This window comes from Brachyhypopomus gauderio, unplaced genomic scaffold, assembly GCF_052324685.1.
Source record: "Brachyhypopomus gauderio isolate BG-103 unplaced genomic scaffold, BGAUD_0.2 sc69, whole genome shotgun sequence".
NCBI classification, from domain to species: domain Eukaryota; kingdom Metazoa; phylum Chordata; class Actinopteri; order Gymnotiformes; family Hypopomidae; genus Brachyhypopomus; species Brachyhypopomus gauderio.
In genome coordinates this window covers 1,022,539-1,050,472 of record NW_027506890.1, presented here as the reverse complement: position 1 = coordinate 1,050,472, position 27,934 = coordinate 1,022,539, and the positions used below count along the sequence as shown (strand labels likewise).

At 43.3% G+C, this 27,934-nt stretch overlaps 1 protein-coding gene across 1 annotated transcript in view; it reads left to right on the top strand.

The window, feature by feature from the left end:
• Window positions 1–11,300: 11,300 nt before the first annotated feature.
• rhocb (ras homolog family member Cb) overlaps window positions 11,301–27,934 on the top strand; it is a 28,181-nt gene continuing 11,547 nt past the window's right edge. The window contains exon 1 of the mRNA XM_076989630.1: window positions 11,301–11,462. The gene's annotated coding sequence lies outside the window, so the exon portion shown is untranslated. The remainder of the gene's footprint in view (window positions 11,463–27,934) is intronic.

Below are 27,934 nucleotides of genomic sequence, written 5' to 3'. Positions count from 1 at the left end.
TTGAAACTGAAATTACATTCTCAAAACTCTAACATCATTTGGCACAACTGTCTTACAGATCAGCACAACAAAAGAGCTCACTTACAAAAGCGTATATCTGTCCCAAAACTGGTTCAGCACAACACCATGGTTTGCCTTCAGAAGCCCATATCCTTTCCAAAACAATTCACCCATGTGTCAAAACTCAATTCCCTTCTCGTATGAATAGTCAGTGCTACCAAAATGCATTGTCCATTTGGCATTGTGTGAGCACTTCAAGTCAAAATGGTTAGATGTGTTGTCACTATGGCGAAGGACTAACTAACAGAATACAATGGTGTATAACACTGAAAAAAAAGGATTTTACAAAGGTTAATCACACATCAAACTAATAACGCCAAGGAAGTTTAACCCATTTTTATTCACACAAAAATGAACTTGCTAACAATACTGTAGTGTAAAAAGGAAATGTAAACATGATGCCCATTCTGTAATACAATCAAATAAAAATAGTCCTGTAAATAAAGTGGGGGTGTGGTTTCACTTCACTAGTCACTGTCCTCACCCTCTCTCACCTGGCCACCATCCTCACCCTCTCTCACCTGACCACTATCCTCAACCTCCTGGTCATCCACACGCTGCTCTTTGTCTGGCCATAGATTTTCATCCATCTCACAATGTATAATCTCCTTTGCAATGCAACGAGTGTAGAAATGTCGCAACCACCCCCTACACTGATTCCCTGTAAGGCCGTCACATGCAGCATCCATTACATGGAGCTGGGATCTCTGGTCTTGTGGATGATGGTCATTCACTCTCCATCTCCAAGTGGAAAAAAACTCTTCAATGGGATTGAGGAAAGGAGAGTAAGAGGGTAAGAACTCCATCAGCATTCTTGGATGGGTAGCAAACCAAGCACTGATGAGTTGGCTATGGTGAAAATTCACATTGCCCCATACAATGACGTGGTGTGGTAGGTGAGGCCCTACGAGACCTCTCTCATTTTCAGGGATCAAATAGATGTAAAGGCGATCCAAGAAAAAGAGGAGCTTCTCTGTATTGTATGGGCCAAGACTGGGGATATGGGTGGCCACACCATTCTCAGAAATGGCAGCACACATAGTCAGATTGCCCCTTCGCTGGCCTGGGGCATCCACTGTGGCCCGGTGGTCAATAATGATGGAGGAGACGGTAGACGGAGGCACTTTGGGTTGAACTCGTTGACCTGCCTCTGCCATTGTGAGGCGATGGTTTACAATAGGCTATAACATGGTCAATGAGCGTCGCCTGAATTTCATCTGGGACAACACAGAGTGATCGTGCTCCTCGGTCTCTTCCCCCTGTCCCACCATCACGTACCCTCACTCCTCCTCTTCCTCATCTTCTTCTTCCACCTGTCTCACCACCACGTACCCTCACTCCTCCTCTTCCTCATCTTCTTCTTCCCCCTGTCCCACCACCACGTACCCTCACTCCCCCTCTTCCTCATCTTCTTCTTCCCCCTGTCCCACCACCACGTACCCTCACTCCTCCTCTTCCTCATCTTCTTCTTCCCCCTGTCCCACCATCACGTACCCTCACTCCTCCTCTTCCTCATCTTCTTCTTCCCCCTGTCCCACCATCACGTACCCTCACTCCCCCTCTTCCTCATCTTCTTCTTCCCCCTGTCCCACCACCACGTACCCTCACTCCCCCTCTTCCTCGTCTTCTTCTTCCTCCTGTCCCACCACCACGTACCCTCACTCCTCCTCTTCCTCATCTTCTTCTTCCCCCTGTCCCACCATCACGTACCCTCACTCCCCCTCTTCCTCATCTTCTTCTTCCCCCTGTCCCACCATCACGTACCCTCACTCCTCCTCTTCCTCATCTTCTTCTTCCCCCTGTCCCACCATCACGTACCCTCACTCCTCCTCTTCCTCATCTTCTTCTTCCCCCTGTCCCACCACCACGTACCCTCACTCCCCCTCTTCCTCGTCTTCTTCTTCCTCCTGTCCCACCACCACGTACCCTCACTCCTCCTCTTCCTCATCTTCTTCTTCCCCCTGTCCCACCACCACGTACCCTCACTCCTCCTCTTCCTCATCTTCTTCCTCCCCCTGTCCCACCACCACGTACCCTCACTCCTCCTCTTCCTCATCTTCTTCCTCCTGTCCCACCACCACGTACCCTCACTCCCCCTCTTCCTCATCTTCTTATTCCACCTCTTCCTTGAGCAGGAAGTTGCCTTTTTGCTTGTGTTGGGCTAGTTGCCTCCATGTTCAGAAATTGTATTGGTCCTAGTCAAGCTCTCTATGTACAGGCCTACATGATTGATAGCATTCACAAGCATGGAGAGCACCTGTCATGTATCTATCTGCTTGGTTATCTGAGATTTGTGAACCTTCATTACTGTAACACAGAGGTGCATCTCATGAACCTTTACTGTAATAGACAAACATTTATAGATGCTAAACACTACAGTATCATAAAGTCTCATAATGGAAACACGAGGCCATGAACAGGGTGAACAGCCAAGAAGAGGAGTAAGACTGTGTGGTGTAGAGGGGTAAGACTGTGTGGTGTAGAGGGGTAAGTCTGTGGTGTAGAGGGGTAGGACTGTGGTGTAGAGGGGTAAGACTGTGTGGTGTAGAGGGGTAAGACTGTGTGGTGTAGAGGGGTAAGACTGTGGTGTAGAGGGGTAAGACTGTGTGGTGTAGAGGGGTAAGACTGTGGTGTAGAGGGGTAAGACTGTGGTGTAGAGGGGTGAGACTGTGTGATGGGGAGGGGTAAGACTGTGAGGGGAGGGGTAAGACTGTGTGGTGTAGAGGGGTAAGACTGTGGTGTAGAAGGGTAAGACTGTGATGTAGAGGGGTGAGACTGTGTGGTGTAGAGGGGTAAGACTGTGGTGTAGAGGGGTAAGACTGTGTGGTGTAGAGGGGTAAGACTGTGTGGTGGTGAGGGGTAAGACTGTGGTGTAGAGGGGTAAGACTGTGGTGTAGAGGGGTAAGACTGTGGTGTAGAAGGGTAAGACTGTGATGTAGAGGGGTGAGACTGTGTGGTGTAGAGGGGTAAGACTGTGGTGTAGAGGGGTAAGACTGTGTGGTGTAGAGGGGTAAGACTGTGTGGTGGAGAGGGGTAAGACTGTGTGGTGGGGAGGGGTAAGACTGTGTGGTGTAGAGGGGTAAGACTGTGGTGTAGAGGGGTGAGACTGTGTGGTGTAGAGGGGTAAGACTGTGGTGTAGAGGGGTAAGACTGTGGTGTAGAGGGGTAAGACTGTGTGGTGTAGAGGGGTAAGACTGTGTGGTGGGGAGGGGTAAGACTGAGGGGTAGAGACAGTGTTTGCGTTTGCTCGAGTGAAAGTAAATTCCTACAGGATGAAGTGCCATCTCTGCCTCCCTAAAGAGGGTGAAATATTGGCCTTCAAAAATTCACCTTCAAACTTGAAGAAACACATCAATGTAAGTTATAAATATAACACACAGAAGACACACCAGCTTTAGCTGTCAGTAAGCGCTAGTTAGGTTAGATATCTTAGCTAACTAACCTAATTATGTTCATGACGTGCTGCAGTATTCACTTAACATTAGCTGGCAATCATAAAGGCAATGTCACGCTGAGTTGTGTTTTAGCAACATTAAGCCGTGTCTCTTTTCATGCTGACTAATCATGTGACCATTTTTATAGTGTAGTGTTTTTATAGGGTAAGGGCATTTATTGAGGGTAAACGCAGGGCAGTAGGCTCACCCTTAGAATCCAACGGACCTACGATGTAGCGGTACATAGGTTATCTGTTTTTTGTGTACGAAGTGGTAAGCCCAGTTTAAGTTGCTACTTGTTTGTAGGCCCTACATACAGAACACTTGTATTTGTGGTCTTTGACATCTTTGATTTGTAAGTGATATATAAAAACAATTGATAATTAAACTTTGATGGCTTTCTTTAATTAATTCAAAACACAGTACTTGTACTTTTTGAGTAATACATTTTAAAATAAACTACTTGCAAAAGCTTAGCTAGTTTCCATCAGAATATACTTACAGTCTGCACTGACTGTGACTTAAAGTTGCACTGACAACATGGCTAAGTATTTTGACTGCCTTGTTCATAGGCAAAGGCACACAAACTAGATATTCTGATTGCTTTTGAGGTAAAACAACATGTGCAAACATGTGCTTTTGCAGGTATTTCATTGAGTTTTGCTGTTTGCCCCTACTATTTTGAGAAATGCACTTGTTGTGATGCCAATGTAAACCATGATGTGAGAAATGTACCAAATCGACTGAGAAAAACTGTAAATGCAGAATATGCTGATGGATGCCAACTACTAAGGTCAGTTTAAATTTTCAAGAAAAATTGAGGGTTCTTTATAGTGGAAGAATATCAACAAATATGTCCATTTCTTTATCATCCAGATGTTTAAGCATTATGGATTCATATGGGTTCACTCAACTAAAAACACAACACTGGCAGGGTGTCACAAATCTCTCAGGGGCTTTTAATGTTGCACACTGACATTAGATAATGTACTTCTGCCTTAATAAGAACACCTATGACTGAGCAGTCTTCTTCTACAAGTATGATTATAATGAGAAACAAATCAGATGATCGCATGCCTGTTGACGCAAGCTTAGACATGAGTGCCCAAACACTCACATAATTGTTTGCACACACACACACACACACACACACACACACATACACACACACACACACACACACACACACACACACACACACACACACACACACACACACACACACACACACACACACACACACACCTCTATTTAATTTGCTTCTGTGCTTTTCTCCTGTTACATTATTCATCAGCACACACTTGCATGTGTTCTCTCAGGTAATATACACCCATGAATATTAATATACTGGATCTTCTGGCTGAGAGCTCTCTCTTCGTAGCAGATGACACATTGGCCCCGCAGCCTTGGGAAGATGTGGGGACAAATCTAGAGTGACAAATACCTGCCAACTTCAGCCTGACGTCCTCGATTCCTTTTCATCGCTCTTCTATTCAGCTACATAACGAATGGCATGTAGCAGCTGTTCAGGGGATTTGAGGAGATGTAAAATCCTGTCAGAAATTCAATCAAATTGAGCATGTTTTTGTTCTTTTACTCTTTCACACTCAGGCAGCGAGTTTGTCACGATGCCCTGAGTGTTAAGTTACCATTACTTACAACCGTCTTCCTTGGAAATATCCACATTATTAATTATTTACAACTGAAATGCTAACATGCTGATGTGCTAACATGCTAACAGTACACCTGAAAGAAAGTAAAATAAGTCAAAGTAAAAACAGTGGGGAGCTGTTGTGCTTGTTTGCAAAATGCTAATTTACTAGCTTAAATTCACTAATAGGAGCATGTTTCTGTGTATTAAGTGTTATTCTACATCCTGGTCGCTGCCCACTACTGTCTTGCTGAACAACTACCATTGTCCTCTCACAAACTGAAAAGATGATTCTAAATGAATCTGTCTGTAATTATATGACCCTACACAACATGGTAATTATTCAAAATCAGCCGCTCTGATAGGTAGGGAAGGCACGAATATCATCCACGTACTGGATTGAAGTGGGTGGACAGGTATATCATCTTACAAGAAATTCAGGCTTTATAAAACCTCCACCTGCTGGCTAGTGAGCAACACGGGCTCATCCAGCCAGCACACACAACAACTCACGTGCAGAAACTCAACATCAAGTTTTCCAAAACTCTGGCCTTATGACCTCTATCCTGCCACCCCTCCGAGATTAGGGGGCGTTCAGCAGCTGTATGTGAAGCTGTGTTTTTTATTTTATTTAGCAATTTTCTCACCACTTAGTAGTAATTATGCAAGGAGCAATACACAGGGAAAGGCAGTTCTCAATGACCACAATGAGGATTTTTTAACAATAATTTTACAGTACATTGGCCCTCCTGTCCCATGACTCTTTTCCAAAGAGAAATGATTACTTTCTATGAAGCTATAATGAATGGTTTTGATTTTATCAACTGGATACAGTTAGAACAGTTTTGCTAATTCCACATATACGCAGACAGACAGACAGACAAGACAACTCAGCACAACTCAGCACAGCAGTGACGCACACAAGCTAGTAGCTACTAGCACACACAGACACACTAGTTGCATATACGGTACTGGTTTGTACCAGCACATATACAGGTAGTAGGGTGATACTACAGTACAACTAGTATATGTTGTTTTTGCTGACATTTTGCTGGTATATGTAAGTGTTTCTGGTGCTTCTACCCGTCAGTGTCACTGTTGAGTTGAGACTGATCTGCCCCTAACAAAACAGCCCTATTGATGTCAGAGGCACTTCATGAAGAACTGGAAGATGTCTACCATAAACTGTGCACCCAGAGGTCAATGTTTTTAATAATGCAGCTGGTATAAATAAAATGTGTTTACTATTGAGAGTGCATCACTTTTATTTATGGCGCTAGGTTTCTCACGGTGAGACCAGTGTGGAAGAGTCACTGATGTGAAGATGTAAAGGTCAGACATTTCAGGGCCGGCGCAAAAAACGAAACATAAGACATTATTATTACCATTCAGCCTAACTGTTAATAAAGCCTTTCATCAAATGAAAATGTATTTTGTCAATTTTGTGCCACAATTCAAACCAAGGTGTTGGAGCTGCTATTTCAGATGTGAACCCATTCGTCTTTGTGAGGAACAGCTATGTTATGTAAACCCCAATCGGTTAAAGTTGTTAATAGCTTAGATCTCACTAAGGCATTTCGAATCATATTTGGATAAAACATAAAACTGCTTTAGTCCACATAAACAGCTTAAGTGACCTATCAGAAGGTCTGTGGTTTATGATGCTGATTCGAGGTCAGTCTCCTCAGACCTTTCAGTTGGATTAATTTCTTCAGTCCCTTCTGGATGCTAGTTGCTCCTAATTTGATTCTTGTTTATATGTGTTGGCTTTGACAGTGTTTTCCAACTCGTTCAGTGTACAGAATCATATGTCTGGGTATTAAAAAAAGTATAATTCCCATCCATTTTCAAACAGGATGTGTTTTATATGTAGCAGTGAAGTAATTACCAGTGTTTTTCAGTGATAGTCCCATCCAAATCCGACATGTTAGTCATTTATAAGCATCAGTAATGATTCCAGTACTTTTTACGTACAAAACAAGTTCAAATCTAAATAACTGATACTGTATTGGTTTAATTAAACTTCAGAATATTCCATTGACAATGCTGGTTGAGTAGTTGTATATAGACAATGTGAGGGGTTTTGTGTCACGCCAAGCCATTGTGGATCAAGTTGCCGCTCTTGTCTCTGTAATATATACTGAGATTTCTTACTGGGAGCAAACTAAGCATAAACATTGCAGAGGCCTTGTGGTAAGTTACATTACGGATATGAATGGAAAATACATCCTGTTCGAATAATACTTTATTGTGAAAGAAAAGGACATTTCATGTATTCAGGGAAATAATTACATTACATTAATTTAAGCATTAAACCAACACTTTTTAAAGGGTAGAATAAATAACCAGGGTTGACTCCAGGAGTGACAGTCAGGGGTTTGCCTACTGTGGTAGCATGATGAATGCACATTTAAACTCAAATCATACACCTTAAGCTCGATTTAGCATTTTGCTAACCTGCTCAGGTCCAGACTGATGTGCTGAATGTCATTAGTGTTGTTACTTTCAACAACTCAATGGCGAAGTCATTACACTAGCAGTTCTCCAAGACACTGATGTTGCGTGTTCGTCTAGTTTAGGAGGTGGGGAGGAGTGCTGCCCATTATGAATGCCAGTATCGGTGAACCTGCGTGGTATCTCAGAAACTTTTCATTAAATGCCAGCTGAAGACAGTTGCTGGAATGCCATCAAAAAGCTTCCGCAACACATTCCTCCAGACAGTGGAGCTGCTCCAGCCAAAACACCGCAGGACGGCTGGAAGACTTTCAGGAATGTGCAGGAGCCTAAGATGTCAGGTGGCGGGTGAGAAGAGGAACACTGAGACGTGTGCTTCATCAGCAGGGACTCGGCTCTGTTAGCAGCCATGCAGACGGGGGGGGGGGCAGTTTCTGGCTGTTACCCCATTTATTAGACTCTTGTCTTTTGCTTTTGCCTCTTCACTGTATCTATTCCTCATACGTTTGCCAAGGGACAAAAAATCATGATATTAAGAAGTCAACCACTAATAAAACAGCTGAGGGGTTAATGCTTTACTAGTAATGCAGTCAAACAAGCAAGGTAGGTTTGTTTTACAAACACACAGTAGTTATCACTACTAGTGAGTATAGCAACAAGAATTATTTATTTATTTTAATTCAGATCCGATGGAGCATGGATTATTTGCCAAAAAGAAAGACAAGAGATTATCAGTATCATGCTGTTCACCATTGAAATTGTAAGATTCAAATACCAAAAATAAAGTCACTAATAAAATCTTCTTAGTTATACACGCACTCCCCCACGTATGTTCTGTGGTGGATATTTGTGTTCTTTAGCCTTGAGAAGGTCAGAGCTAACATTCCAGGGTGCACATTCTTGCAAACACTGAAACAGAGGCCCTCTCTCTTTCTCTCTCTCTCTCTCTCTCTCACACACACACACTCACACAGCTAAAGATACACACACACCATAATACTTAACACAGAATAATTGTGAATACAAGTAAAATTTAATAAATGATAATACTAAGGTATGAAAGTAACACTACCACAATTCATAATTTGAATCTCTAAAATATTGACTTAGACCACATGTAGCACTGGAAAAGTGTACAAGGACATACCTTTAATCTTCACGCCACTTTAAAGACAGTAACTTTTAAATAACAATTAATATAATTTTCCACTATTTAATAATGTAAAACGTAATTTGCACCATTAATTATATTTTATTCGACTAGAAAACTACAGCTATTCATGACTGTAGATTTTATCATTGGGCCACAGCAATGTAATTTGTAATGCATAGTTCTGTCCGCTAGATGTCACTATATCCTTAACTAATGATGAGAGTGCGCGTGGGAGAGGTGATGTGAGGACGCGGCACCCAGAGAGAGGAGGTTTAATCCAAAGGAAACATCATACCGAGCAACCCTGCTGTGTCTGTGGCCCCTTCAGATATAATGAGGCTCTCCCTTTATCACACAGCTAAATGATTGCCCTGTTTACTCAGGCTCCCACTATCACATCAAATATTAATCGCTTTAGACCTCTAGGCATGAGTTCTTCTCTAGCATCTAAGGAAAATCTGTTACTTTACCAAACCATCTCATTTGTGCACTCCAACTAATAATTACACCCTTAGAACCTAACGCATTCAAGGCTTCCTCTAACTGGCCTGTAAATTCTGTTTATCAGCCACTGATATTCGTAAAATGGGTAAAAATTATGAGGACATAATTAGACTTTCATTTTAAGGATGAGTTTTGAGATGCCCATAGCTGCCTCCTGTGGGCCGTTCTTTATGTCTTCATCATCAATATGGTCTTTCCTATAAAGATTATTCCCAGTGGAGTCAGGGGCTATAACCTACTCTATTACAAATGAACCCTCTATTGGCAGATACGCGTCTCTGCAGACTGTAGTATCACACACATCTTCCCTACAGGACATGCCTCGCCATGATACTCCTGCTCGTTAACCATTACTGTTCAAATACATGATCAAAGGTCTCAAAAGATGTTGCACGGTCGTCTAGGGTGTGACGGCGGATATGGACATGGGATGTGAGCACTAGCTGAGCTACAGCCCAGCTGAGCAATGCATTAACCCACCAGGTCTGGCCTACAGGAGCTTGTGAAGGTGGTTACACATGTATATGCTGGCATTAAATCTACTTTAAAACAGACTACTGTAAGGACCAGCATTAACTACACTATCTGGCCTAGAAGCAGGCTTTCTCAGACGGCTGATGGTGGTTTTCTGCAGGAAGTCCTATTTAGATTAGGATTAATCTCTATGTGTAGCATCTGCTATAAAACTATTAGGGGGAAAAATTGTGGGGTAGCTTTGAAATCATGACCTGGTTTTGAACATGAAACATTATCCGTGTGACGTAGGAGGAGCACTGGCTCTGGGCTTCTCTCTACCACCCTCCCAAATCTCCTCACGCCCTCATTACATAATGTGTGAAAGAGTGAGACTTCTGGCCAAGGCAACTGTGATCGCATATGAAGTGAAATGCAGAGAAGACTCTGAGCTCCAGCAGTGTAATCACAGCCCCGTATTCACACACACACACACACACACACACACACACACACACACACACACACACACACACACACACACACACACACACACACAACAACGCACTAGGCAGACGAATGCACAAATGCATCTCAACACTTGTAGGTTAGGGCCACGCAATAGGTTACTCTATTCTTCATCACTATGGCAACTGCACAGCACTGCAAAATTTACTGATAGTAATCCAGAACACTGTGCGAATTTAAACTTGTTTCCATGTGATTCCAAGCCGCTTAAATCTATACGCTGTCACCACACACATTATGTAGAAAATGCTACCCAGACGCCAAATTCTTCTTGGTTTAATGAGAGCATAGCCCAAGGGCTCGGGTGAGTACAGTAGACCTTTGCCCAATACCTAACTGTATTTCTGTACATACATACAGTAATCTGTATTTATACTATACTTCAAAAGAAACAGTATCAGGATTCCAACTGAAGCATTTCTGTGCTTTAAGCTGGTTTGTGAAGAATTTTGTTTTATAGATAGTATGTGGAGAGTGCATGGTGTTTGTGTATTTGAATTCTACATGGGGATTATGGATTATGCAAGGTCACTTACACAACTTTGGCCATTGAGTTTTCTTTAACAACATGTCCAGTCTGCCTCATAGAATCAGTGCAGAACAGGGTTAAAGCAGGGCACACTGTAAATGAGCTTAATACCTCTTCAGTTATATTACTGTGGTAGCCTACTAGAACGTGGCACCATGGCTAGGATGAGTTACACCAGTACAGGATAACTTAAGAGTCTGAGGCAAAAAAAAAAATTAAATAAACGGTTCATATCAAGTAATATACATTATAGGCGTAATGATACATATTGGTCATATAAACTAAGGGGCTGACTGCCAAACACTAATCATTAGTTCATATTGTAAAGGCCAAGACCAAAAATGATTCGGTATGACATACATCTGTGGTTTACTCTGATCAGGAGTTGACAATTAACTTTTTGTCCGCCCGTGGCGCACGTACCCAGGCACCCCTACGGGTGCTCGCGCACTGTTCCAATGATGTCATTCCGTTCCAACCGGAGAAGGGAGGAGATCTGCACGATTTGAACGGCGGCACCTCCCTCTGAACCAATAGACGTCGGGCGCAAATATCTCGAGCAGTCTCTGCTGGACGTGTGGGAGGGTCTAACGCTCCATAGCACAGCATACACATTTGAACACACTGCGCCAAAGGTTGGCGGGGCAAAGCAGGAAAAATACGGAATACAGATTGAAGAATCAACTTTGGAAAGAGGTAAGGCAAATGTAAATGACACTCATGTGCCATCTATTTATTGATACAGTTTTTTCTGTGTAGATTTAGCCGTAAGCTAAAGGAACAAGTACAATCTTTCCAGAGCTCGCACTTTGCCATGGGGAAAAGTAGGTGGTGGCTCGTATTCAGCGTCTTGTTTGTAGATCAACTGCTACTTGAAAACCTGTATCGCTCTGTCATAATATAAAACGTTTAGATAATGCGCAGCGCCGGAATAGATACGTCGCCAAAGTTGTGATGTGTTTGAATGAACTACCACCTGTTTTCACGAGCAGACATCATAACGCTCTTTGCGGATCAATGAAGGCAAGAAAGAGAGAGAAAAAAGCTGGAAACGGGAGAGGCTTCCTAAATGCGCCCATTTCCGTCTTCGAGACGACAGCGTGAAAATGACCGCATACCTCCCAAGGCCACGTTAACTGCGTTTGGTGTCCGTCACACGCCGGATTTTACAGCACTACGCCGAGGACGAACCGTAGTTCCGGAGAACTTGGACGTGGCGCCGCGGTTGCAGTCGGCGGACTGTTGCGTAAAAGTTTCAGACAAGTGACGTTTCGCCAAGATGACGCTGTGTACACGGCGCGAGGTTCAGATGACGATGTGTACACGGCGCGAGGTTCAGATGACGACGTGTACACGGCGCGAGGTTCAGATGACGCTGTTCCTAGTACATTCATTGAGTTTAGAAACCTGTGTGAGGCTCGCCCATACCTCGCGTTTCGGCTGTACGTATTTCAGTGGAATTCATTTTGGGTATTAAGCTCTACCCCTAAATGAGTTGTGTCAGAGGTCTGGACTACACCAAAAAAAAACTGATTAATTTGAGAACTTGTTCAACTGGAAGCGTATCGAAGTTTAAAGAGCGAGCTCCTGCTGGAACGCAACAGATTTTTTTACCCTTTCGATCTCTATGGGTCGAAGAGGCAGTCAGCTTTGTGGCCTAAATTCTCGTCTACAAAATCTCAGTGGTTCCGAAATAAGGTCACCACACACGCTATTCAGCAAACGCTCGTGTTCTGTAGGTTAAAACACTAACCAAATGAATAATATTCCACCCAATGAGGGAACTTGCTGCTTTTTACTGCACGTCAAGTCTGGGCGTTAAACGGACGTAATAGTTCATATTTAACTGCATAGTGTATATCTAATTTTAGCAAGGCCTGAGAAGCAGTTCTGGCTCCGAGTCCTGATAACTGGATTCAGTGAGGGACCTAGATGCGTGTTACTGCGGTCACTTGATAAATGGACTACATTTACTTCTGTGTGATGTTTGTCCCCAGAAGGCTCTTTGATAGTGATCAGATAAGTGCTCACAGTATGACCAACAAACTCGATAGTTTCAAATGTTGCAGTGAAAAAGTATCTGATAAAGAATACTACTGCATGTTTGTGTAAAATTGTTCCATAAATTCTATGTGGCATATAGGTAGTAAAATGTATTTTCGTTGTGTTCCTAACTCCCCAGCCAATTGTACTATATCCTGTTGATATTACACTATTCAGAATGATTCACGGTATCTAATTCTTTTTGTGCTATCTGTAATTTCCTTTGCCTGTCTCACGACTAGTGGAAAGAATCAAAATCAGCTAAATTTCCATCTGCGCGTGGTGTTGCGTCACTGCCGTTGAACAGTAGAAGTCTGAGTCAGCGATTTTTTAGCCTAGATTGCTTCAAGTGGCTCGGGGGTGGGGGTAATATGTTTAAGAGTGTCATTTTTCCTTGGCACACCCATCACCTATCTTTTAGTATATGCCATACAGCCCAGCTCAACAGTATTGTCAGTTATGGAAGCTGGTATTTAAAATACCAAGCATGTGGGAGTAACTGACCTAAAGGAGCACAGGGTGTGTGTGTGTGTGCGCGCGCGCACGTGCGCATGCTTTTGTTTGTCTGCCATGGCAAATAAGACTGCCTTCTTTTTCTTCTTCACTGAATCAAAGGGCTTTGGGTTTCTGTTTTCGAACTACCACACTGTGAAAGTGCATTTGAACTTTACGAAAAGATTAGGGAAGATTAGGGACTTTGACCAGCGTATTGGTCAAAGTCCCTAATCATTTCGTGAAGTTCAAATGCACTTTCACAGTGTGGTAGTAATTGGAGCGCATCGTGGATTGAATAAGATGCTGACTCTTGCCCCCCCGGGTGCAGGGTGTGTAATGTGTGTCTTCTCCCACCAAACTTGTGATTGGTCTGCATGGCTTGACCATTAAAGTTGTGATATGATTGATCACTTACGATAAACGAGCACTGATGTGTTTTCACTCTGTAATTGTAGCAGGCCCCGAGGGAGTTCCTAGAATCGGTCAAGCTCACTCCAGTGTCCTCGCTGACCTCTCAGAAAGCAGGGACTGTTCTACCCAAATGTCTTTGTCCAAGCATACACACAGAGCAAACAGTATTATAAAAAAAATTAGTGTGTGTGTGTGTGTGTGTGTGTGTGTGTGTGTGTGTGTGTGTGTGTGTGTGTGTGTGAATGCTGGTTGTAGAGGAATAAACACTGTTAATGTCCACTGATCAGGGTTGGTGCCGTTATCAGCGGGTTGTAGAGGAGTACATCTTCTCCTAGACCAGGTGTCTAAACTCCTCACTACTACTTTTATTTCAAATCCAGCTCCAGAGCTCAAGCATGTGGAGACTGTCTGCCTGAATCCTGCCCAAAAATAGTGTCTAATGCATGATACTGCTTCAGGGAGCCTTTTTAGGACATTTGTGCCTTAAAATCATAGTGTGTAGTGTGTGTATATGTGAGATAAAAGAGGGGGGGTTAACATTGGATCTCATGTTGGCATCCCTGTGGTGTGTGGGTGCAAGTCTGTACCTTGGGGGAGGGAGGGGGCTGATTTGCTATATCAGGCTCAGCATTGGGTAAAGGACTGAAGCTAATAATGGCATGCGACCTCCTGCTGATGGTGATGATGTAGGGAGAACAGGGAGAGGGTTATTATTTTTTTAGCCATTTTTTAAAGGGATTTTAAAGGCGTGTCACTTGGCCGGCAGCAGCTGATCCTACATTGCCGTCCTTCCTCTCCAAGGTGCATGGAAAACACGAGTCCCAGAGGCGGCTACAGTAGCACGAGGAGTCGACCGCTGCCTCTGCCTGCAGGACCCACGCTGTGGAGAGATTAGCACCTGGCTGTTGTAGGACGTCCACGCTCGATTGCAGTGCTGCTGAATTCCGTTTGTGTTCGACCTGCGGTCTATATGCCCAGCATAACACGAGCATTGCTCCATTTTGCATTTCATGCAGTGAACTCCATACTGGCTACTTGGCCTACAGTTCAAACTCCCATTTTTTTGGCCGAGTTCCCTTTCAGAAAGCTGAAACCCTCCATCAACTCCCCTAGCCACTTCCATTTTGGGAAAATCAATGTTGCAGGGATGTGCATTTGTCATTTTAAATGATGGAGCTTTGTCTAATTCCCTGTAATGCCTTTCGATTTGCTCTACACGTAACGTCAAAATTTGCCAGTGGCAGTGAAACATGGTTGCGTTTCAAAAATGCAAGTTTTCTTTGTCCTTCATAATTTTCCAGCTTTGTGCTGTCTAAGGGAGCAAGGAAACTGATTAGGGTCATCATCTTTAAATGTGAATCGGGCCCATGTCACATGTGCCCATCTCAGTGTTTCATTGTCCTGCCTAAGGGCTGCAGTCCATTACTTCTGTGAAGGCAACTTCATCATGTGAAAGAGAATGACATTGGGTGGGGGTGGGGGTAACTGGGTCTCTCACTCACTTGTCTTTTCTCTCTTTTAGAGCCAACATGCACTTAAGTAGGTCATAGTAGGGATGGAATTTGTGTTCCATTGTGCTACTATGGCATCAGGCCGCTTTATTTGACCATCTATATATTTTAGTGTCTATGCAACCCAAGAGCAAGTCCATTATGAATGTATGCATCACTGATGGACTGGTTTCTGTTTTTAGCTAATGTCCTTAACTCTTGATGAACATTTCTTCAGAAGTAAGTAAAGCTTAAAAAAAACCCATTGCAGCTGGTCTCACTTTCAAAACAGAATGCATCATGGAATTGTAGAAGTGAAAAGGGAATTGTTTGGACTGGAACCAACTTGGAGTTCCTTGGGTTCTTTATATTAACGTGAAATAAAACCATGTTGTTGTTTATTGTTGTAATTATATTGATGGTATATAGCTGAAATTACATATTTTTCATACTTTTGATTGAGGGTATATGCTTCTGACTACTCTCTAAAGTATGTTTAAAAACATCACTTTGAAGTACGTGTTTTAATTTCCCTTGTTACCAAAACACAAGAACATGACATGCATGTATGACTGCAAGTCCATTGATTAGCTAATGTTAACTGGGATGTTTGAAATTTTAACTTACTAAATGAATTTGGCTTCATTTGATACATATTTAGTGAATTATGGAGTTTTCTTACATTTCTTATTAACTACATAAATGTCATTTTTGCAGCATGAAGATACTAATTACTCTGTCATGCAAAATGAATGGTGATGCATAGTGTGGAACTGCTCGATTTCAGACATGGTGTTATGTTCACACACTGCAGAAAATTACACCCTAGGCAGAGATTTTAGTGACTTGCTGTGCTGGGAACAGTGTAGAGTGGAGTTCTGAAGAGTGCTCTCAGCAGTACTGTACTTCCAGGGTTGGCACATCTTGCTTTTTCTGATCGTTGAGTGGGTGGACTTATTCAGTTATTTATTTGAAAATATTGAGTATTAAACACATTTAGTGGTTCTTTCTTCCCTCTCTTTAGAGCAGAGCCGAGGCTCAGCCTGGCACAGTTCCTGCTCACTCTTGCTGTCTCTAAGGGAGAACTCTGCGGGGGGAGGGGGAGGGGTGACTAATCTGAGGTGATTTTTGCTCTCTGCGCTTCCGCTATGTCGTGTGGTGAATGTCGTTTCAGGACTTTCCTTGACTAGGCTAGTGTATTCCTTGAGCTTCAGCTTCATGAGGGCTACCTGGAAATGTGTTGTTGCTGCACTAGCAGTTGTTTTAAGGTTTTAGCTAGAGCTGTTTGTTATTCTTTTCCTTGATTATTTTTTTTGTAATTTGATTTGTAAACTGCCTAATCAGCAGACATTGGTAAAGAGAGGGAGAAATGGTTGATCAGTCAAGACATTTTTCTAGTTTCAATTTTGATTCTTTGGTTTTGCATTCATGCTACAAGGCTAATATAGCTTGCTAATAAAGCTAATGCCAGTTGGCATTATACACACTGCTGAAATCCTACAGTTTTAGGAGGAATACTTAAATCTATGGTGCTACCTATATGGGCTTTTAAGGGCCAGTGCAGATGCCAGTTTTTGAGAGCAGTGTGATATAAGGCTAATATATAAGACTAATATAAATCTGATGCTGAATTTTACTTGACCATAGTATTTTAAAGTGCTCCTGACATTGTCATGTAAGAAATAAAGAACGAGGTGTGAAATGTTTTCACAAAAGACTCCCTTCATGAATACGTTTGCAGCTTGTCCAAGTGAAACTTTAGATTGCAATGAGTGGAGCTGTAAGTCCTACAAAGTTGAGAGCTTGCTCTAGCCACCATTTTTCATTTTAACAGAATGTAGGGTGAAGCAAGTCAGATGGAAAGCACCGGGAGTCTGACAATCTTGTGAAGCACGAGTGACAAGCTAGACAGCACGGTGAATGCCAATTTACCTGGACTACTGGAGTATAGAAACCTGAAGATACCTGGAATACGCTTATGATCTAAGGTCACCAAAGCAAATGTGCTAATACTATGTTGTAGACACAGCTAAAGAAATGGATTAAAATTTAAACACCATACTTTATTCGATTTGCTCACATAATGTCACTGTAGCCTAAATCCAGCATGTAAACCAAAAACCTAATCTGGGTATCATCATTTTTGACAGGTAAATCAACTCCACAACACTAACACCGCAAACATTCATTGCAATTTAATCCTCGGTTGTGTCCGTTCTCTAGTTGATGGTGGCACATATCTGCGAGCACCAGAATGAGGTTTTTTCCCTGTAGAACTCTTCCTGTACAGTGCTCACCTTTCTCACATTCTCCGAGGCTGCATTCCTTTCGGCATTCCGGAGGGCCGGGAGAGCCTGGCTCGCAGGCTGCTGCTGGAATCCTCGGCCTTCCCTCCCCTGTTTGTGTGAGTCACAGCGGTGTGTGTGTGGACACCAGTGCTGTGACGATGGGGACTACTGTCCAGTGCTCCCGTCCTCCTGCTGGTCCTCCTCACTGCCTAATGGGGCATGTGCACATTTAGGTGCTGCCACTGAGCAAAATGTCTCTGCTTGTGCAAAACCAGTAGCGAAGAAAATGGGCGAGTCGCAGTTTTGGTTGTGTTTGTGGCTACGGTGTCACCCACGTTTCCCCAAAGGACACGGACACACTGCTTTTTAAAATGTTTTAGGTTTGGTTTAATTGAAAGTTAAGTGAATTAAAGAAGTGTCTTTTCAGACAACTGAGGATTTTCTGACCAAAAAAGCCTCTCTGAAAGGCTTTTTCTGGCCTTCTGTAATCTGTGGTGTGTATTGTTGCCAGACCACCTAGCCACTCTGCACAGAAAAGACATTTTCACTCACTGTCTGACTCTGTCCCCATGTTAAATGAGCATGCCTGAGGAATCTAATTAGCTAGATTTCAGTCTAGTTGTAGCTAGGAAGTACTGGGCGATACCAGGAGAATGTAGTGATCTGTATGCCTGTGCTACGTTTATTCACGAAAGATCCCACCTACGTATCATTTAGTGATGGATGCAGAGACTAGATGATTTAGGTCAGCCTTCTGTTTCATGTGGGTGAGGGTCCTTGCTTGAAATGGTATTGTAAAAAATTAAGTGAAGGTGTGAATTGATGATGTATTGTGGTATGAATGTGTTTGTAGCTAGCAGGCTATATAGCTACTGGAAATCTATAAATGCATGTTCAAAGCTTGACAACAACTTACTTAATGTTGGTTTTATTTAAATGTTTGTAAGTAGTCATGTTTGCAACTACCCTACTTCTGTGTCACTTAGAGATAGTTGCAGATGGGTATCTAGGGTAGCTTGCTAAGATGGTGCCCTGTTAGTGGGGGGTGCAGTTTTCAAATGTTTTGTTCAGAAACGCCTTAAGTGTGTTTTAATTTTCACTGAAAGAACAAGCTACAGTTTTCTTTGTGTTAGTAAATGTATCCGCAACCTGTAAAGTTAAGGGCTTAAAATATTGCTGTACCAACAGAAGTGATACAATAAAAAAATGTCATGGTCCCGAACTCTAGTCTAAACATGAGTTAACAGAAACACAAGCTGGAGGTGAACATCAACTTTTCAACTTTAGTTAATCCTGGCTTATATTGTGCTAATTGTACCCATTTCTTGAACCATCAGAACGGTTTGGTGCAGAGTGATGGGTTTAGTACAGAGTGCTGTGTATGGTCAATTCCATGAGAGGCTGAGCTCACATCAAGGATGTCATATATGATATATACTGTATGTGTTGATGCCAGAAATCCAGCTCAACAGCTGACTGGCCCACCTGACATGTTTATGTAAGAAAGCATAAATTAACATAAATAGTTGTAGCTAAACGAAGACCTTGAGGTTTATGAATCTGGCGCAGTCACTTAAAAACAAAAATACAGAACGAAAAACAATGCATCATATTTCTATAGTTCTCTGAGGAGAAGCCCTGTGGTTTCTGTTAGGCAGGCATACCTAAAATGATGCACGAGGCATGATGCATGTCCCAGCACCTCTTTCAAAACGCAGGACTTTGTCCAAGAGTCTAAATTACATCTCAAGGATACATCATGAGGATCCAACAGGAATGGCGGCTTCTCCATTGTTCCTGTTGACACTTCTATGACAGATACTACGCAACCAATGGCAGGTCAGCAGAGCTCCCCACCACGGTACCCCAGCGTTCTGGTCCAGGAGGACTCGTGCAGAGCCCTCAGTCATTCTGCCGTCGTTCTGAGCCACTGCCTGTGCGGTGTCATTGAGCGTCCGGGCCCACTGGCAGACTGTGGGGTTGTGCTCTGTGCTTTCGTGGGAAAAAATGGAGGAAGTGGGATAATCGGGCATCTCGTACCTGGAGGAAAACCAAGATGGGGACGTTGTCCGTAAGGAGCTCTGTGGTGGGGAGGATGGATGGGGTGGCAGTCACAGTCATTTGATGATGAAAAGTCAGTATTTGGACAAAATCGGCAATTTTGATTGATGGACATTTCACCTCATCTTTGAGAGAAAAATGAACATGTGCTTTGCGTCACAGAGATGAGGAATTTAAGGCTAAGCAAATGTATTATTTTTTTGTTCCATGCAAAGGATTAGTGGTCACAGGCTATGGGCTCACTCAAGCAGGTAGTCTCTCATAAACACCTACTTTCTTTCTCACACACAGAAGGTGCATGGTTGAAGTAGCGTGTGTGTGTGTGTGGGTGTGTGTGTGTGTGTGCGTGCGCGTGTGGGTTTTCTGGCTAAGGTTCTTGCTGTAGTTTTGAGTGAGGAGCAGAACTTTGTCCTGTTTATTCCTGCCATGTGTTCCACCGTGGGGTGCTTAAGGGCATTTGGGTGCATAACAAGCTTTAATGGACAACAGTAGAGCTGTTAACACTAGCTAGCTTCAAATAATGTGTATGAGTACCGTTTGTCTCTGTGTGTGTGTGTGTGTGTGTGTGTGTGTGTGTGTGTGTGTGTGTGTGTGTGTGTGTGTGTGTGTGTGTGTGTGTGTGTGTGTGTGTGTGTGTGTGTGTGTGTGTGTGTGTGTGTGTGTGTGTGTGTGTGTGTGCGTGCGTGCGCATGCAGATGCATGTTATGTAAGCATGCATGATTGCTCTACTGTCTCCAGAAAGTTTCATATCTTATGTGATTTTGCTTAGCCATGTGTGTTTGTGAGATAACTGCCTTTCATTCCCTCAGCTCACGATGGTAACAAAGTCATAAGGACATCTGTGTGTGTGTGTGTGTGTGTGTGGTTGGTTTGTTTTCCTGGGTGGGTTGTGGTGAGCCAAGCCTTGGGAGACATTCCTTTCAGCTTACACTCCCATCCCCCAAACCCCTCATATCCAACACACACTCCCACTTCTACAGCATATTCATATGTGGTGTAAACGGTAGTAATTTTTCTGCAGTTTTTTGGCAGAATTCTGCATCTTGTAGCACGCACCGACTCCTTTTTCATTGTGAGCTTGAAGGCTTGATGCCTTTTATTGCCATGTTGTGTTTAGACCTTTGATGCTCACGATGCATTAACAGTACCATAATGGTATTACTTTAGTGCTTCATAAAAGTCCAGACTCGAAGGTTAAAATGACTGTAAATGTCCTGGTTCGGAGGTCTCTGTCTAGTGTTTACCCAGTGAGTGCTCTCCGACATAGTTGGGTTTGATATAAGCTCTAGCAATATATAAGAAATGTATATATATTTTTCATAATTTCAGTGAAGCAGATCAGAATCACTTATCTGACTTTCGCGCTTCCTTATTAGCACGCCTACGTGTGCTCACACGTACACTCGTGCACACACCCGTACGGGCTGCGGGAACAGGAGCGTTGCAGTAGCACTAAAGCATTCCAGACCTGCTCAGCATGACCAGGGCGCTGACATATCTGCACATCAGAAGCCTGAAAACATTCCACTGCCTCCCGTTTCCCAGCCGCTGCCCCCCCCAGCCGACGACGAGGGGTCTCTGCACGTCTGTGTCGGATGCTGATAAGACACTGGTGTTTTGATTCCTCTTGTCCTTCAGGTGAGGTTGGAAGCAGGGACGAGGGTTCCCAGAGATGAAACGAAGGCGATGCTGTTGTGATGTTAATGGCTGGCAGAGGCCTCCTCTACCCATCTCTAAAACGAACAAACAAAAACGCATGCATAGGAGAATAGTGTGTTGGATCCTTTTTCCCTCATTTCCATGGAAATCAGTCTGCATGCAGAACTCGAGTGATTGTCAAAGTAAAGAATCCACATGGACTTCATGAAGTATCAGTGTACAGAGTAATTAATGGTGTTAAAGCATAGGTTGGGTGTGTGGGGGGGGGGTGTTGGTCAGGGTGGAGAGGGGGGGGGGGGTGTTGGTCAGGGTGGAGAGAGGGGGGGGGGGGGTGTTGGGCAGGGTGGAGAGAGGGGGGGGAGTGAGTGCATCCGTTCTAGCAGAGTTCTGAAATCTGTTGTCCTCAGGTCAGTGTGATGAGATTAGTACTGATATAGGGGAAGTGGATCTCTGCACTGAAGAGGGGGAATAGTTCATTTCTGTCCTGAGTGCTTTTGTTCCCTCACAATATGGTCAGAACCTGGAGCTTCTGCTCTCATGGGTCAGGGAGCTTTTGACTATTTAACAGGCGCATTGCTGTTCTTTATACGCGTGGTTCATCAGCATGACTAGCGTTCTGTCTACTCCTCTGTAGTTACGAAGATATTAGTAATGCTGTGATTGGTTGATTTTAGCCAGAGCTGATCTATGCTCCCAGACAGGGTCATGATCATATTCCAATAGGCATGGGAAAAACAGAACAAAAAAATCTACATATCAGTAACCAAAATCATATGTTTTGTGTACCATCACAGTAATGTAAAAACAAATACTGGGAATGTGTAAAAAGCTGTAATAAACACATTGAAATTTAATGACAAAAAATTAAAACTAACAACAAAACAATATACACACACAGATTTTATGCTTCATCTTCTTAGATGGGTGAAACATCACACACACACACTAAACACTGTTTGCACTGCCGCCATGTTTCTTGTCCCTCTAGCAGTATGCAGTATACTGTCATGACTTTTACTGTGAAGTAGGGATGCAAATGATTAATCGACTTTCGATTAATTGTCGATCAAGAGGTTAGTCGATCAAAATGTATTAATCACGATTAATCGTTAGAGCGCGCTACTGTAGTAACTTGAACAGAGCGTAAGAACGAGAAGTGAACACGTGTCGCGAAAGACCAGAGTGGAAAACAAAATGAAGCGGGCGAAAAGACGTGCGGTGTGGGACCACTTTGAAGCGGGTTCGGGAAACAAGACAGAAACTGCGTAATCCAGAAAATCCCGAGGAGGGAAACTTTATTTTCCACGCAACTCAAACAATAGCACCGTTCTCTCTCCGCTCCCCCAGTGTCACTTAAAGGGCCAAGTGCCTGTCTGTTAGGGAATTCGCTGCGAGGAGTAGTAGTCGCTACAATTTCAACATTGTTAATTTAGGCAAAGAAGTCAAATATTCTCTGTGTAATGCGGTATTGAAGTACAACAGTTCCACTAGCTCACTCAATTATCATTTGAACACCGTGCAGCTGTCCTGCATATCACCACTGCACCTGGTCAACCTAAAATCACAGCTACACTGGGAAGGCGTTTTCGAAGCTCGCTACGAAAAAAGAAGAGTGAGCTAAAAACAAAGCTAGCTACTGCTACTGCTGTAGCCCTTACAACAGATTGTTGGACGGCTCTAACAACAGAAAGTTACATTACCGTGACGTGCCACTACACTGACGAGAACTGGCAGCTAAAATCTGCAGTGCTGATTACGACGAACACGTCGGATAGACACACCGCTGACAATTTAGCTGACAAGCTCAATGATGTTGTGGAGACTTGGGCACTCTCCGGTCGTGTTACAGCATGTGTTCACTACAACGCTAGAAACATTGTCCAAGCATAGGCTCAATAATATTCTGTTTGGCTCTCTATTTAATTTCTTCTTTTTTTTGTCTAATGTCTAATGTTTCAAATGCAAGAACGGAGCCAGTCCTTAATTTATTCCTTTTTAAATGAAAGAATGTATTTTGTTATACCATAAAAATTTCCTAATGCATAATTACTTGAGCAATATATCATATAATACAATATAATTATCATAATATAATATATACTTTTTGAACAAAGTGAACCATTTAGCTGATATTTTTAAAGGCCCTATTGAAACACTGAAATTCAGGTGAAAAACGCCGCTTATCGATTAATCGAAAGTCGATCGATAAGATCAATCAACTAACGATTAATGAATTAATCGATAATTTGCATCCCTACTGTGAAGGGGTTTTTTTATCAAAATTATTTAAAAATTAATTGATGTAGCAATAAATAATATAATGGAAAATAAAAATGCATAATTAAATGTGGCATCAAATGTATCTAATTAATGAAACTATGTATGTATTAAATTATTTATTTCTGTGATCCTTCCCAGGAGCATGGATTAACCTTGAAATTAAAGCTGAAAATTTTCACCTTGTCTGCCTCTGAGGCCTTCTTGTATTCTATTATGTGTGAATAATTATGCTACTTCTGTTAGGAGTGTCTACCAAATATACAGGCATATAACTAACAGAGCCAGTCCTCTGCAGGTTTCCACCAACGTAGCAGTTACTGTTTAAAACAGAATCACAGTGCGCTAGCTGGGTGGGACCACCACAGTGACCTTGGACAGTTTGTCTTGTGCATGGTGTTTCAGGTGGAGACGCATGCGATGATGTGTTTATTGCCCGTCCTATAAGGGTAATCACTTCTAGCAGGAACTGTGGAACTACATTTCCCAGAACTCCTTGTTTTTGCCTTTAGAAGTACTTTTTCCCCCTCACACACGTTTGCTCATCCTATTTATTCTTATTTATTGTTGTCATAGCACATTCATTTACTGTAGCACCCGTCTCAGTCTGTTAATGATTATGGACCCATCACCGAAAGAGGTGTCCTGTGATGTTTCTGTGTATATTAACAGTACAACAAAATACTGAAGGAGGAAAATGCTTGAAGTTGTGAATTGAAATTTTATATGAATAAAAATGTTGTGTGATGGAAATGGCTTCATCGTCATGTCTCCGTGGGAATGCAAAAGCGAATTAAAATATCGATTAAACAACAAAATGTATTAAAGAAAGCAATATGGCTTTTTATTCATGTGTAGTTCCCTGGTAGTTAGTGAGTTAAAAGTTTTAGCATCATGGGCTGGTTCAGACAAAGTTTTGATCTAACCATAGATTAGGCTGCCTTTAAAGAAATGGTTTGATGAAACGGAGGCCATGGAAAAGGTCATAGGGCAGTTGGACATGACAGAAAGCACCAAAGCGATAAGCACACTATTGTTAAGTGTTCACTGGCCCAAGGCTAATTCACACCATAAACAATGATGCCTTTGTTTTATGGTTATTTGTGTTTTGCCTAAATCCAGGAATATGTGCATAGAATGGGCATATATTTTAATTTTAGTAACGCTGTGAGGTTATTGTTCATGGATTTGTCGAGTGACAAAATTGTTGACATTTTGACTTTCATGAACACGTGGTTGCTGACAAAACAATGTAGTACATGAAGGAGTGAGGTGTCTGAACATAGTGTTTTTGTTATTTAGATTTGTGTCTTTGTCACCTATTTATGTCCATTAAACATAGGACATTCGGTTAGCCATGGAAGTAGTGGTATTTTACCTCTCAAGAATGTCTTGATGTTTTCTTTAAAGTCTTATTTACAAATGGATGAAAAAAGATCGCACAATTGCAAGAACTAAAAGTTCATCTGATAACGAAAAATCTGCACATGTTGATGGAGTGTAGAACTGTGGCCTTTCTGTTCTGCGAACCTTCCGGAAGGTTCTGTTTCTGAATGAGCGTGGGTGAGTCCTCTGTGTCTACGAAGTGGAGCACACACACACACTGTGTTCTGTTCTTCCCCCCATAGTCTCATTACTCTCGATAAACGGGCGCTGGCTTGCGTTGGAGTGGGGCCTGAATGGAAATGTACACATCCTTCTCACACATGGTTGATATGCTGGTGAATAGTTATTCATAAAATTCATTTGTTCACAAAATGCAGATTGTACTAGATGCCCTCAAATCGTCTTGAGATTGTTCAGAGTACTCGACACTCTTCTATTTATTAACAAACCCTTGTATTCATGTGCATTTTCTAGTTCTTCCAGTTGCATCAGGTAATTCGAATTTTAAATCTTTTTTCTTTCCTTATTTTATCTGCTCATCAGATGTCTGATATGCTGCCATTGCAGAATAGTATGAAGAACCGTTTTCTACCAAATTCCTACCCGCTTAACTGCTAATAGAAATGGGCTAGATTAGAAAGTAGAATGCATCTCTGCTTTTCTCTGGAGTGCAGTTTCCACACAGAATAAACAAAGGCGCCCAAATTGATGATGAGGCAATATAAAACTGTAATAAACTCATAATGGCCCACTTCACAGTAATTACATTAGGAGACACTTGTCAGCGTGTGGGTGACTGTGTGTACTTCCTGTGGTGTGGAACAGCAGGCGGGCGGTGGCTGTACACAGGTCATTTGTTGTGCGTTTGGGTGCCTTGGCTGCTCATTGAATAATGCAGTGCACTGAAATCTGTCAAGGTTTTCCACTGGAGAGGCTTAAGGTTGGTTGTTTGCCTTGTAAGTGTAGGATGACTTTCCAAAGTTTGAGTGATTGTTTAAAGTGGTTTATGCGAGGATATAATGGGGATATTATGGGCTCTCTGGTGCTTGCCAGCCTCACGTCACTCTTGATGATCAAAATTCATATATCCAAATTGGTGAATGTTTAAATATTCAAATTGCGGTACCTCTTGTGAGGTACCTTTTTGTGAGCCTCACGTGAGGTGAGAGGATCCTGGGATACACACGTTTTTCCATTCCCTATGTTTCAGATGCAGTCACGTATGCTTATGTTGTGATGAAGCTGATGTACTACAGTGGCGAAGAGCAGTAGGAACTCTAGCCCCCCTCCCCTTCACTCGCACTCTCATTTCTGCTCCTTTTGCAGAAGTGAAACATGGTAATTATGGACCTTGTGTCCAGCTTCTGAGAGCACTCAGACCAGCACGCCTGGTGAAAGGCCTTCCATTACCAAACATGCCGTTCCTGTAGAGAGAGCGAGAGAGGCTCTCCACGCCGACGTGCTCTCTAGTGCCTCTCCTCCTTGCGTGCGGGTCACCGTTCGCGCTCGGCGTCCGTGAAGAGGCTCGCGCCACAGCCTCGTCTGAGAGCTGTGAAACGACGGCACGTGACTCCTGTCGCCCTGGCCGTCACAAAAAAACCCCCCCAGCTGAACTCCATCCCAGACTTTCGAAAGAATCCCCTTCCCCGCCCCCATTGCCATATTGTCAGGATGGCATCAACGGCGTCCTCCCCCGTTACGGAGAGAGCGTGTGGCGCAGGAGGTGATGAGCGACGTCTCCGATTGAATTTTCTCGAGCGCCTGAAATCCGCAGGCGGGGGCCCGCGGGCGGAGCTGTGCTCTAAACTCGTTTAGATGAGGCGCTAAATGGAGAGCCATGGCGTTGTGCCTCCTCTCCGGAGCGCTCTTGTTTCCACCCCGTGATCCTACTTCTCGCTCGTTGACAGATTAAGAGCGCTGATCGCAGGCGGCCGCGGAGTTCCGCAGAGTCTCCCAGACGGATGCGTCCCGGTTCAGTTTAATTTGGTTAGTATTGTATGGCCGCATCGTAGCCCAGAAGTTTGCTTCCCTGCTTGGCCCTGATTAAATCGGGCTGGGTGAATGCGCAGGCGTTGCGACACCGTCCTAGTTTTGGGATCTGGTCCTGAAAAATGTTTAGGCTATGGATTTAAATGTAAATACAGTATAGCTGGACCCTCACAATGCGCCATAGTCTTGGTTCTGACTGTTCTGGCTGACTGCATTCGTTTAAAGTTCTTGGTCCCCGTTGAGCTCTGGGAGTCATTATCCCAGCCAAGCTGAGAGATTAGCTCAGAATTGATGGGGAAGCCTCTCCTCATTAAATAACTACTTAAAGCTTATTAAATACTTCTAATTGCCTACAGCAGGTTATACTAAATTGACACTCGATTGGGGTTTACGAGGGTGAGAGAGACATCTCGGAGCTTTGTCCACCAAACCTGTCAGGTCTGCCTAAGCCAGCGTTGATTTTCTGGTTTCCTTGGTGCATACGTTTAGTGTGGTACCGATCTCCATGGAAATGTCCACCCGTCGGAACGCGGGCGCTTAGAAATTTGGCCGGCCGGATCTGGACGTGTATAAATCGCCCGTGTGCAGAAGTTTAGGCGGCACCGTCCCGCCCGGGCTAGTGCAGGCCCGTCTCCCTGAGCCCCACTGCTCCAGCATCAGCGTGGTGTCCTTCAGGTCCTGTACTAGATTGTCTTGAGTGTCTGTAGCTCTCCCTCCTGGATACTTAAAGGAAGTGACTGTCCTTCAGTGCAGTCATTTTCTGTGTGCGCGTGTGCGCATGTGCGTGTGTGTGTGTGTGTGTGTGTGTGTGTGTGTGTGTGTGTGTGTGTGTGTGTGTGTGTGTGTGTGATCGCACCGGGGTAGTAATTGAGACTGCATCCCGGACAAAGCCAGGTTATAACCTGTGGGCTCCTAATAAGATCCTAATAATGCTTTCAGGTTCATATAGACAGTCATTTCCCATTTACATAGATAAGACTGTTGGGGTGGTTAAAAAAAAAGGGGGAAATATAATTGTGAGATTAGGCTGACAAATAGTGCCAGTGCTATAGGGAGGAATGGGGGAGGG